Raw genomic sequence first — 13,117 nt, 5'->3', positions numbered from 1 at the left:
TAAATAACTGAAACGACATTTAGTTGGCGCGGATGGCCTTTGAGACCCCCGGCTCCTAAGTGATAATTGATCCTTGTTGTATGTCCGACGTACTATGTAACTTTGTAACATTACTTGGAGTATCCTGTACGGTTGGTCAATTAGTGATCTCTACTGGTTTTAAAAGGTATGATACTTCTCACACTTTCATTATGGAGTAGAAGTCAAGATTAAATTAGCAATAAAATTTAATTTGCTTACTATACAGTCTTGAAACCTTTTATGGCTTTCGGTTTCTATATGGGAGCACTGGAATGTTGATAACGAAAGGTGTCAGTTTAAAACAACCGTTCCATTGTGAAGAGCAGAGATTTTTGGAGGTATTTGCAAATGTGATGATAGCGTGAAATCCAGTCCATACCAGAGCTGTTAGACAACTTTCTGTGCGCGAAGAATGCACACCGACAAGTACCAGTGAGCTCGATACATTCCTAAAGTGATTCATTAGCGTAGATGTGGCCGTTCTTTCACACCAATACAGTGCAGACGTTGCAAGTGGCAGATGCATGTCTTATTAAAGCTGCAGCCACAAAACGTTTGTCCTGAGCTCAGTCGGTATGTGTTCATGACATGCCACGCTATTGCTGGCTGCGTCAGAGGCTCGGGAAACAGGGCATATAAGTTTTCAAGGGTAGTCTTACCGTGAAGTAGTATTCCGCGCGTCTACCCACTTGAATGATAAAATTCGTACTAGATCAAACTGTGTATTTAATTGTTGATCAGTGAGGTATATTCAATGCAAGATAGCCAACTTCTTTCTCAAATGCTTATATCGAACGCAAAAATAAGTTTTCTAACAATATTTTGAATGTTTTATGAGAATACAAATGGTTTTCTTATGGCTATTCGTTATCATGAATAAGTGGACCCGCTTCATCTCATCATCAGGAAAGTAGAAAAGGAAGTAGTTTATGGAATCCACGGCCCCGCATTAAAAAAAAGGAACAATCGACTTCATCTGTGGGATATGATTAGTGTCCCATGAAATGTAAAAATGTTCTTCCTACTGATTTCCTTCCAAAATATAAAATAACTGGCGGGAACTGTGGAACTCGGGTACACGAAATGGTTGAAGAAATGCGTAATAAGAGGCCGGGAATTAAAAACGTAAAACAAAAAATTACTTTCATCAGGACAATATAGTTGTTCTCGGAGATACTTTGAAACTTTGCGGATTAGAAGTTCTGGTGGAATATCGAAACTGTTGACCATACGCATAACACTGTGATTTTCAATTATTCTCGTAACTGTGAGATGTAAATTGTTTTTGAATCCAATTGAATTATAGCAACTGGCACCTAAAAAATCTCAATTCTCCCCGATAAGGATAATCTTTCACTACCAGACCGAGATAGTTGGTAGTGTCATTGCTAGTACTGCTTGTGACTAGTAGTACTACAGGGTACCCTCCGCCACGAACCATACGGTGGCTTGAGTAGTATGTATGTAGATGTAGATTTAAACGTTGGAGTTCTTCTTATTTTCGTTCTTGCTAAGAAGAAATGTAGAGGAATTCCATCTTATGCAGAGATCGTTCAATAGTTGTTTTCACCCAGACACGTTCTTACCCACTGAAGATAGCACATAGTGCATAAACATGTGTGGGTGAAAACAGTTACAGAAAATAGTCTTGCGTAAGACGTAATTCCTCTCCAATTATTTATGAATTTATCATACGCCCCAAAAATTGATAGGCAGCCACGCACAAAGCGATCACGAAAGTACCACGAACAGGACTGGCCATAAAAATTGCACCACTACGAGGATAGCGAATAACGAAATTTCACTCACTCTGTGTACTGTGCATAATTTAGTTGAATTAATACTTGTTTTTGATTATATGGGGGTGTACAGGGAGGAAACTGAGATGACAGAGTTCCCACTTCTGGTAGCAACATCTCCAATCGGTCAAACCGAGCTCGGGAGACACATATGGGTTCGTCATTCCTCGCTGCTTCATATCTATGTCAGGTTTCACCAATGGTAGTGGGATTGTGATTGGTGACATGGCTGTCTGTTGGCAACTCATAACCAGACATTTAAAATGGGCGACAGATTTATAGAACGTGCTGGTCATGGCAACACACTCTTTATCGAGGTAATTCAGGACAATAGGGAGCAACTTGTGGTCTTGCGTTATCTTGTTGAAAGATAAAGTCACTGAGCCTACGAAGATAAAATTCGAAGATTAGACAATAATATATCATACGTGAAACAGTCCAAATAATCGCTCTGCAAAACAGAAGTAGGTATGGGAAAAAACCACCGTTTAAAACCGATGCCGGTATTTTAGTTCTGGATGACCAATATTGTCTGATCTCGGTTATAACAGGTTCTTTCCATTTTTTACTGATAACCGGGTAAAAGGATCGGTATATCAGTCCGCCATAGCAGCAGTGCTAACATTCTTGGTTCTTAAATAAGTCTTTTAAACAAGATCAGTTTTTATTTGCAAAATTTCGGTTGCTTTGAAATATTGGGTTATTATTAAAATCGGGAGCAGCAATCAGCACTAGTTTAATAACAACGCCTGCAGTTAAAAAATAGCAACAAACATGTGGCAGAAGAATATTTACAGCGTCGCAGAGACAATAATGTGGACTCGAATATTAGACGATATGCGTGCCTTGTGGCGTGCAAGTCTTGCCCTCTCTATAGCAGTTCCTCGCTGTCGACCTTGGACATCAGTTGCATTATACGTAGAATAATACCATCCATAGCTTTGAAGTATTTTACTAAGTGTTGTACCAGTGAATTACAATGCTCGATTTACTTCAAAAGATTAAAAACGGGTGGCACAACAAAGTTGTGACTTCATAAAACGAGAACACATCGGCAATGTTCCTTCGAAGAGATGATATATTTCACTGACATATCTATGGTTTCAGAGGTGCGCTATAAACCTGGTATAATAACTGAGCCTATGAGTTGGTGGCTGCTTCATTGTGAAAAATTGAAATTATCTAAAGTGACGATGCAAGGAAGCCCACCCACGTCACTTACAAAGGGTACCCGCTTTGTGTCCAGCCGATTTTCCATATTGTGTTGCCTACTGCACGTGGTTCTTGCACCGCTGCATCGACAAATCCCTGTTCCCACTTCGAGTTCTGTTCATAGAAGAATGTAAGTTCACGAGGGACTTTGTTCTGAATTAGCGAAAAAGCTATGCCTGGGCAAACGAAAATCCTCGTGCCACGCATTTTGAGGGATTTCAGCACCGGTTTGGTATTAACGACTGGGCAGGTATTCCTGGCTGTAATACCTCCTTCCACTCAAGCTAACTGGTACTTGATACTTGATCTTCCTACAAAACGTTTTGGACCCGTTCTTGGCAGCTGCGTCACTAAATATCCCTCAGAAAATGTGGTTTTAGCTTTATGGTGGACAACGTCACTTCTCACGTACAGTGCGGAGACATCTCAGCAGACGATATAGTGAAGATCGATAGGTCAAGGTGGTCCAACCACGTGGCCGCCTCGATCGCCGGAGTTAATTCCTATTGACTACTTCTTGTAGCGTCGTATTCAAAGTATAATTTGCGAGACTGCTGTAGAGACAGCGGAACATTTGTTGGCACGAGCTCTGGCCGCTGCACTAGAAATTGATGAGGTCCGCAGCTCGTGGTCGTGCGGTAGCGTTCTCGCTTCCCGCGCCCGGATTCCCGGGTTCGATTCCCGGCGGGGTCAGGGATTTTCTCTGCCTCGTGATGACTGGGTGTTGTGTGCTGTCCTTAGGTTAGTTAGGTTTAAGTAGTTATAGGGGACTGATGACCGTAGATGTTAAGTCCCGTAGTGCTCAGAGCCATTTGAAAGAAATTGAAGAGGCACCAGGTGAAATGGAGAGTGTATAACACAACATGCTTCGTAGGTACAATGCCTGTAATAACGTTAATGGTCGCCACATCGAACCACTGTTGTAATGTGTCAGTACTGCTCTATACATACAGTACCGTTGTTTCTTTTCTGTTTGCAATAATGTAAACACGTAATGTTTAAGTCGTATTAATACAAAAAAATTGCTTAACTGATAGATGGATATCTCGTTACCTTTGCTTTCGAATTGTTACCTAATAATTGTACTACGTCACGCCTAATTGAGTTCCTCAAGCAAAAGTGGATGAATTAGATATCTGAATTGAAACCGTTGTAGAATGGAAACAAGACATTCCCAGGCATGAGTTCCTGCTCAAATTTCACTGAAGAACAAAAGAAACTGATACACCTGTCTAATATCGTGTAGAGCCCACTCGAGCATGCAGAAGTGCCGCAACACGACGTAGCATGGACTCGACTAATGTCTGAAGTAGTGCTGGAGGAAACTGACACCAAGATTCTCGCAGGACTGTCCATAAACCCGTAACAGTACGATGGGTTGGAGATCTCTTCTGAACAGGACGTTGCAAGGTATCCTAGATATGCTCAATAATGTTCATGTCCGGGGAGTTTGGTGGCCAGCAGATGTGTCTGAAGTGTTCCTGGACCCATACTGTAGCAATTGTGGACGGGTGAGGTGTGTGCATTGTCCTGCTGGAATTGCCCAAGTCCGTCTAAATGCACTATGGACACTCATGGATGCAGGTGATCAGACAGTGTGTGACGTCACGTGTTCTGGACTGCAGATGAAATTGCTCGTCAATATTTTATAAAGTTTTAGTTTTCAGTTATTTATTTTAAAGTTTTTTTGTGTTAATATTTGCTGTAAAAGTAACTTATTAGCGGATTTTCATTCACATCAGTCTTTCTTTCTGTGCTGTTGACTGGAGTGATCTTATTCGTGAGTGTGCTTACGTCGTTCATCGAAGCCTCAGGCCTCAGAAGTGTGTTTATGTTTCGACGCGTGCGGTTCCAGCTGTATCGCTTGTCAAAATTGTTTGTGCACTGTATTCTAACTTTAAATTTAGTAGTTTTCAGTCTTTCATCGAAATATTAGCAGTGTGTTTACATTTCGCAGCGTCCAGTTGCAGCTATAGCGGTTCTTAAGTCAAGTTCTGACAAAGCTGTTTGTGCCCTGTTATTCAGTTATTAAATTTAGTAGTTTTCAGCGGTGTCTCGTGCTGTTTGTGATGAAATAACTGGTTAATAAATTTTTGGAGACGTAGCTCACTGTGTTTCTTAGAGTTTTCTGTGCATTGAAGTCGCTTAGCAAATTTCGTGCGGTAGTTTTCAGCTGATGTTTCTTTTTGTTTCTAGTGAAATATTTAAGTAAAAATCTGCATTCACTTTTTTAACTTTGTTGAGTGTTCTAGACGACCCTTGAATTTTTGGTTTTAGCCAATTACTTTTGTGAAGTTTTGTTGGTATTGTGGTTTAGTAGCATTAATAAAAGTTGTTGCTTTCTTAGTAGAGAGAGAATTTTGCCACCACTTTGTTAGTTTTGTAAATTGTTCTACTGGTATAACTGAACTTCAGTCACGTAGACGTTTAGTTTTTTTCAGTAAGTGTAAAATTTTACCATTAGTGAGAAGTGTAAGTTTTCTTAGGTTTGTGAGTGGTTGGTTACTGTGTTGGATTTGTTAAAAGTATTTGCAATAGGGGGAATGCTATGGGGAAGCCGGTGGGCATTCTAGCGAGATCCTTTCCTGGGAAGGCAGAATCTGTAGCAGAAATAAGTTGATACAGGAGCAGGAGCGTAAGATCTGTCCCCTTCAGATGCAGTTACAATACGCAAAAGGAGGAACTAGGTAGGCTGAGGAGGGTGAAGAGCGCTGGGGAATGGGAACTGGCAGTTGTCAACAAGGCAGCTAGGAGGAGAAGGTATTCAGACAGTTTTACGTTGCGTATATGCAATGGATCTGACCAACTGTCAGAATTGAGTGGAGAGGAGCCTCCTGTAGTGTACGTGTAGGAAACCTGCAGCAGTCTTTAGCAGTAAGGATGCCTAAGTCAGCAGCAAAGTCTAACAGAAAGAAGGTTCTGCTGCTAGGTAGTTCGCACGGTTGAGGTGTGGGCCAGCAGTTGTAGTAAGTGTTGGGGAGTGAGTATCAGGTCACCAGCATTGTGAAGCCAAGTGCAGGGTTGGCTCTGGTGACACAGCATAGCAGAGTTATGTAGGAATTTTACGAAAGAGAATCAGGTAGTGATTCTGGGCGGAGCAGGATAGGGACGTGGAAAATGATGTAGGTGGTGACCTGGTGTAGGTAGCTACTCAAACTAGTGGCACTAATGTGCATTTCGTGCAACTGTTTCAGCGTCGTGATCGGCATCATCTTAATGCGACTGCTAGGCACGTTAACATGGGCTGGAGAAGGCACTGATGGCAGAGGGCATGGGTCAATTGCAGTGGTGCCAGTCGAGTAGAGATAAAGTTAGTAAACTACTTATAGATGTTGACTCTGAACTTATTCATATATCGGAGCACCACTTAAATAATGTGACAGTTTAGAGGCTTCCTTTACCAGGATACATATTAGGTGGATGTTTTTCAAGGAGTTCCTTTCAGAATGGGGAAATGGCCATGTACGTAAAAAGTAGTATTTCGTTTGAGTCCATAGACTATCATGTCACTGCACTGGACAGATATCTGAATGTTGGGCAGGAGCAGTTGAGTTTAGTGAAAGTAGTCTTGTAATTATTGTTGTTTATAGGTCCACTAACTCTGACTTCAGAGCATTTCTGCTCAAGCTAGAGAGGATTCTTGGTTCACTTTATAGGAAGTACCTGAAATTAGTTATATGTGGTGACTTCGAAATAAATTTTGTATATGATTGTGCATGAAAAAGGATGCTGGTAGATCTCTTTAAGTCATATAATCTGACGCAGACTGTTTTCCAACTGGGGTGCAGGGGAACAGTAGCACAGCCATAGACAATATTTTTATTCATTCTTCATTACTATATGGGCATTCTGTTAATAAAAGGCTTAATAGTCTTTCGTAACATGATGCACGAATTTTAACACTAAAAGCCTTTTGTACCCAAATGTCACATATAATTACAAACTATGTAGGAAAGTTAATCCAACGGCAATAGAGAGTTCTTTAAAACTTCTTAAGGAACGAGAGTGGCAGAATGTTTATAGTTCTGATAACACAGATGACCAGTATAATGCTTTCCTTATCACATTTCTCATGCTCTTTGAGAGTTGCTTTCCATTAGAACGTTCTGAATGGGTTATTAGCAGTAAACGGCAGGCCGGGTGGCTGACTAGTGGGAAAAGGTTATCATGTAGAACAAAGCGTGAATTATATCAAAATGTTGGAAGTAGTCACAATCAAGCTACAATAGGCCATTACAAACAGTATTGTAAGGTGCTTAAAAATGTTATTCGGAAGGCAAAGAATATGTGGTACGCATATGGAATACCTAATTCACAGGATAAAATTAAAACCATATGGTCAGCACCACAAGATCGACGGTATAAAGTCAGTTGGTAGCAAAAATATTTGTTACTGATAAGTCAGATATATGTGAAGTTTCTAACATTGACTTTCTGAGCATTGGTGAGTTAAATACAAATTTATTTTCTACAGTGAAAATGCCTTTCCAAGATTGATGTCTGAAATGTTCCTCTGTGTTACTGACAAGGAGAGACTTCGACAATAATTAAATCACTGAAGACTGAGGACTGTCATGGATATGACGGAGTGCCTAGCATAATATTAAAGCACTGTGCTGCACATGTTAGCCCTGTACTTAGCCATATTTGTAAATTTTCCATCAAGAATGGTCGGTTTCCTGAACGATTATAGTACTCAGCAGTAGAGCGACTTTATAAAAAGGGAGAGAGGGATAATGTAGACAATTTTAGACCCATTTCTCTGCCATTAGTGCTTGCTAAAGTTATTGAAAAGGCTGTGTATGTAGGGATAATTAATCATTTTATATCACATAATTTGCTGTCAAATATACAGTTCAGCTTTAGAAGTCGTTTAATAACTGAAAATTCTGTATTCTCTTTTTTCTGTGAGGTGCTGGATAGGTTAAACAAAAGGTTTCGAACGCTAGACACATTTTTTGATTTAACTAAGGCGTTCATAGCGTTGATCACAAAATACTGTTCCAGAAGCTGAACCATAATGGAATACGGAAAACAGCTCACAATTGGTTCACTTCTTACTTTAACAACAGGCAGCAAAAAGTCATTATTGAGTGTTGAGAATGGCTGTGATGGGGGGGTCTGAGCGGGGTACAGTCAAAAGGGGGGGAGGGGTGCCCCATGAATCAGTGTTGGAGCCAGCCCGGTTCCTCATTTTCTCATTTATATAAATGATATGCCCTCTAGTATTAAGGGTAATTCTAAAATATTTCTGTTTGCTCATGGCACTAGCCTGGTAGTAAAGGATGCTGTTTGCAACATTGCTCTGTTTCAAATAGTACAATTCATGAGGTAAATTCATGGCTTCTAAAAAAAGAAACTCACGCTAAATCACAGAAAGACTCAGTTTTTACAGTTTCTAACACACAATGCAACAAAAACGGACTTTTTAATTTCACAGAATGGGCATATGATTAGTGAAACTGAGCAGTTAAAATGTCTGGGTGTTCAGGTAGACGGTAAATAGTCGTGGAAAGCAGACGTTCAGAGTCTTTTTCAAAGACTTAATGCAGCCATTTTTACTGTTCGAACGGTATATGAAGTAAGTGATCGTTCGACACGAAAATTAGTCTACTTTGATTATTTTCATTCGCTTATTTCGTATGGTATTATATTCTGGGAAAACTCTTCCCATTCTAAAAGGATATTTTTCGCTCAGAAACTGGCGGTTCCGTCAATAAGTGACGTAAGTTCGCGAACCTCTTGTCGGCTCCTGTTCACTAGTCTGGGTGTTTTGACATTGCCCTCTCAATATATATATATTCTTTACTGTCGTTTCTTCTCTACAATATCAGCTTAATCCCAAGAATCACCAATTTTCACTCAGTGAATACTCGGAAGAAATCCAGTCTGCATTTGGATCGCACTTGCTTAACTATTGTGCCGTAAGGTGTGCGGTATACTGTTGCATCCATTTTCAGTAAGCCAGCACAAGAATTCAAAAATCTTAGCACTAATCCACGCGCTTTCAAATCGAAGTTGAAGGGTTTCTTCAAGGGTAACTTCTTCTATTCTGTTGAGGAGCTCCTTGAAAAATTAATCTGATCCCTATCTTATATTGTTGACTGCGTTTACTTTAAGTTATGGCTTGAATTTTTTGTTTTGATAAACGTTTTATTACATCTGTTACTACTGGTATGTTGTAATTTCATGTACTGACACGTTCCATGACCTTGTAGATTTGCTCCTCAATTTGGTCCTACCGAACTAGACGTGTAAATAAATATATAACTGGATGCCTATGTACGTGTCACCTGTCAGAGTCGTATCTAGTTGTATCAGGGGTCCCATATCACTCAAACTGCCCACGCTCCACACCATTACAGAGCCCCTACCAGCTTGAACAGTGCCCTGCTGACAGGCGTACGCGTCCATCCGCTCGATATAATTTGAAACTCGACTCGCCCTTCCAGCCAACATGTTTCCAGTCATCAACAGTCCTATGGCGGCATTGACGTTCCCAGGCGAGGCGTAAAGCTTTCTGTCGTGGAGTCATCAAGGGAACACGAGTGGGTCTTCGGCTCCAAAAGCCCATATCGATGACGTTTCGTTGAATGGTTCGCACGCTGACACTTGTTGATGGCCCAGCATTGAAATCTGCAGCAATTTGCGGAACGGTTGCACTAGTGTCATGTTGAACGATTCTTTTCAATCGTCTTTGGTCCTGTCTTTGCAGGATCTTTTCCCGGCCGCAGTGACGTCGGAGATTTGATATTGTTGCTCTGATTGTATCCCAAATTTATTTATACAGTTTACGAACAGCAGAAGGCCTATGATACTTCCTAGGAGAAAGCCAGATATCTCTTCTGTTTCACTCGATGACCTTCCGCCAATTTCTACCAGCTGTGACCTTTATGACATGAAATCTTGAATCCACTCGCGCAAATGAGACGATACTCCACAAGCACATAATCTGTGTATAAGCCGCTTGTCAGAAACGATGTCAAAGGCCTTTTGGAAATGCAAAAATATGGAATCAATTTGAAGTCCCCAGTCGATATCACTATTTACTTCGTGTAAATAAAAAAGCTAGTTGCTTTTCACTAGAACGATATTTCCTGAATCCGTGCTAACTGCACTTCAGTAGATCGTTTGCTTCAAGGTAACTCATAATGTTCGAACAAAGCATGTGTTCCAAAATTCTCCAGCAAATTAATATCAGTGATATGGATCTGTAATTCGGTGGCTTACTCCCATATCCTCTCTTGAGTACTGATAATTCTGGAGGCGCCACCAACATCACGATGGGTCTGTCGTACCACCTCTATAAAATGGGCGCCGCTATCTGTGTGTTGTCCCCTCAGCTAGGCGGTCACCGTGTTGATGCGTTGCTCGCTTGTGTTCTCGCTAAGCCGCAAGCTGCAAGCATCTTACTCGTGCCATTGCCCAGGTGTCCCACTCGTTCCACTGCTACCGGAGAGACATCACATGGGCACAGCAGTTGCTACTTTCTCAACACCGGTGGTGCTAGCGGCAATCATCATGTTTACAGCACGCTCTCGCCCATTGTGGAAAACCTGCTTGCTTATTTGAGGTTCCCCTAATGAGAGGGACAGAACCTCTACTGTGCCTCGACTATCACGACGCACACTGACGTTTTCTTTCCACCTGATAACACCAATATATTGCCCTGGCGGCCATGCCGAACCTCGATACAAAGGATTTTCGACTATGCCCTGGCCAACATGAAAACATCTGGTCGTGTATTGCTAAGAAACTGTCCTGCCACCACTCACCAGTCGCTATGGCTGACGGCATGCAAGGGAACCAGAATGGAATGACTTATCCGTATCACTCAACGAAGCTCAGTTCGAGTCTGTGTCCATCTGGTCACAGCTGTTGCTGCGATCAAAGTAGGCAGTTCTCTGTAATGCTCTATCAACTCAGCGAACCGGCCCTGCCGAGCCATTCAGTACCGACGGGCCACCGTGTCATCCTCTGTCACTGGCTTGGATTCAATGTTGTATAGAGGGGGTATGGGTTCAGTACGCAGCTCTCTCGGCTGTCGTCGGTTTTACAGACATTGGAACCCCTACTTTTCCTTCAAATAGCTCCTCAGGTTGCGCCATGAGGGTAACTACACCTCATTCGTCCTCTCACCAAGGAAGAATTCCTGGCAGTGTCCAGAATTGAACTCATGTTCTCCCTAAAGCAGACACTTTGTCCACTTAGCTACTGATGCGAAAAAATTAGCACCACATTTACCCAAATATTTAATAATGTGTTCTTCCTACTATACTGTTCGCGCAAAATAAGTAAAATTACGTTATATGTTATGTCTTAGTGATCTTGCAATGGGTGTTAGTGTCATACGTAAGAAGATGTAATAATTCAGTATGCAACGCTTCATTTTCTGTCTCTCTTCTTTTCCTATTAGCAGGACCGGATTTGGAAGGGTGGAGAATTTGGGGAAATAAAGGATTGGAGATCAGTAATCATGTTCTAAATAGGTTAAATATTCTTTTTCTTTCGAGTCTTCAGTAATTTCTTACGAGAGAAAGTAACAAAATGACAAAATAAAGTACAAGAAATGAAACAGATTACGGTGCGACTTTAACCAATGGAACGCTGCGAGCTTTTCTCGACGAAAAATCATTGTTGATTTTGCTGAAATCCAGCTCCCGGAGTAAATCACTTGCAGTGCTAAGTAGGTATAGCTTTGATCAGCGGTTTTGCATTATTGTAGTTTTCAGCCTGTTTTTATAATATTAATTTTTGGAAATGAGTGATCTCCAGTGCAATTCAAGACCATCAAAACCAAGTACATTCTCAGTGTAATTTCAATGATTGGAAATGTAGCTCTGAAATTTTGTCAAGAATTTGATAGCAGAACATCTCTTTGGATGGTTCTTTTTGATACTACCTTTTGTATAAATGTATCAACGATACGAAATGAACCATCTCATAACAATGACTAGGTTTTAAATCGTCTTCGTAAGTTCTTAGCAATTCCTCTGCAACATCATACAGATTTGCAGCGTCCATCTTCTCTAAGTCTTTCAGACAGCCAAATCTTGAAACGGCAACATCGTATGCATGCAATCTTTGAGAAAGCGAAACAAATAACTGACCTATCACTGGATAGAGCCTGACACTTTAATATATCTCTTTTGGTTGCAGGTTAGCGTTAGCTTCTTCGCTTTCACATAATCGAGCTGATTGAACCTCCCATTCGTTGTCCTTGTGCGTGATTGTACATACTGGCCAGTATTTGATAACCATTTAGCTGCTTCTTCGTATTCTTCAGACTCGTCTGTTTTGGATTCACCTAATTATTTCAAAGATTCCAGTGCACGCATGGTAGATTCAAGAAACATTTTACGGCCGTGCAACATCTTGTTTGTAGAACTCATTCACCAAAAAATGTTGTTTCAAAAAATAGCAACAGACCACTCATCTTTTCCAAAAGATTCGTTGCTTCACTTACCACGACTCCTATATGCTTCTTATCAGAAAATATCTGGTTAGAGATTCTTTGATTTCAGAATAACCGTTGACAATGTCTTTCACAGCTTCACCTAGACAAGAACAATGACTATGACAAAGCTTTTTTAACACGTAATATTTTTTCTGTGATAATTTTTGAGTTATTATTAGGTACCGTTCTGTACATGATGTGAAAAAGTATATAAATTCTGAACGAAACTGAGGAACTGAACAGATTCTAGACAAGAGTTAGCACTTGCCTAACCAAATAAATTAAGAGAATGACCACAACATGGTACGAACGTCGATATACAATTTTTTTCCAAAATCAGAGCTTACATTCCTGTGTATTTGCCACTCATATTTTCAGAATTATCGTATAGTTCGCCGCGGCAATGGAGTATGTCAGTTTGGTACTCATCTAGAAATTTTTGTAAAGCGTTTGTCGTGGCTTCACCAATATTGCCGCAGTTTGGCAAAAAGGTCAGAACTGTTTCCTTTGGCATCGATCCTTCAATATATCTAACGACTATACTCATCTGATCGATATGATAGTCGTCGGGCGTGGAGTCCACGGACATCGAATAATACTTAAGATTTTTAAATTCTCGATCTTATTT

Source organism: Schistocerca americana, chromosome 2 (assembly GCF_021461395.2).
Source record: "Schistocerca americana isolate TAMUIC-IGC-003095 chromosome 2, iqSchAmer2.1, whole genome shotgun sequence".
NCBI classification, from domain to species: domain Eukaryota; kingdom Metazoa; phylum Arthropoda; class Insecta; order Orthoptera; family Acrididae; genus Schistocerca; species Schistocerca americana.
This window is presented reverse-complemented; position numbering follows the sequence as displayed.